At 66.3% G+C, this 599-nt stretch overlaps 1 protein-coding gene across 1 annotated transcript in view; it reads right to left on the bottom strand.

Moving 5' to 3' along the window:
* The window catches only part of MED24 (mediator complex subunit 24), a 16,434-nt gene that overhangs the window by 14,610 nt on the left and 1,225 nt on the right, over nt 1–599 (bottom strand). The window lies entirely within an intron of this gene.

Here is a 599-nt window from a genome sequence, read left to right as displayed (position 1 = left end):
GTCTTCTCCCAGCCCACGCTGATCTGAAGGAGGAAGCCTCAGCTGTCAAGGTCAGCTCTCTGCCCGCCCTGCCGGAACGGGCAGCAACGTGCAACCAGGGGACCGGCGACGAGCCTGCGCCGTTCAGAGCAGACCCGCCACTATGCTCGGCGTCAGCCAGCCGTACGCTGGCTCTACCTTCCCCCTGGGAACGTGCCCAGCACCCCGGATCGGTGCTGAGCCCCACTTGAGGGGTCCCCACCCTCGACGGGGCTCTGCAGCAGGCTTCGAGCTCAGTCTGCGGCACCCCAGAACACCGGCATTGCGTGACTACCAACGCCTTTCTCCTCCCATCCCCCAGTAACCACAAGGAGGTGGGAGGAGAGAAATATTCTCCCTTAGATTATTCCTCCTTCAGATCAGAGGTCGCCCTGACAAGGCTAGTGCCCGGGGAGGGCGGGGGTCCTGACGCAGCCTGCGAGGGGCTATTGCTCCCCACGGAGCAGCCCCAAACGCTGAGCGGAGGCAGCCACAGAGGGCTCGTCCCCATCGAAGAGGCACAGGGACGCCGCGCACCCGCGGGAAGCCAGCCAGCCGAGCAGGGTGGGCAGCCGCCGGCC

This window comes from Pygoscelis adeliae, unplaced genomic scaffold (assembly GCF_000699105.1).
Source record: "Pygoscelis adeliae isolate BGI_AS28 unplaced genomic scaffold, ASM69910v1 Scaffold1050, whole genome shotgun sequence".
Taxonomy (NCBI): domain Eukaryota; kingdom Metazoa; phylum Chordata; class Aves; order Sphenisciformes; family Spheniscidae; genus Pygoscelis; species Pygoscelis adeliae.
Note: the sequence above shows the minus strand (reverse complement) of the source record. Positions and strands in the feature narration are given on the sequence as shown.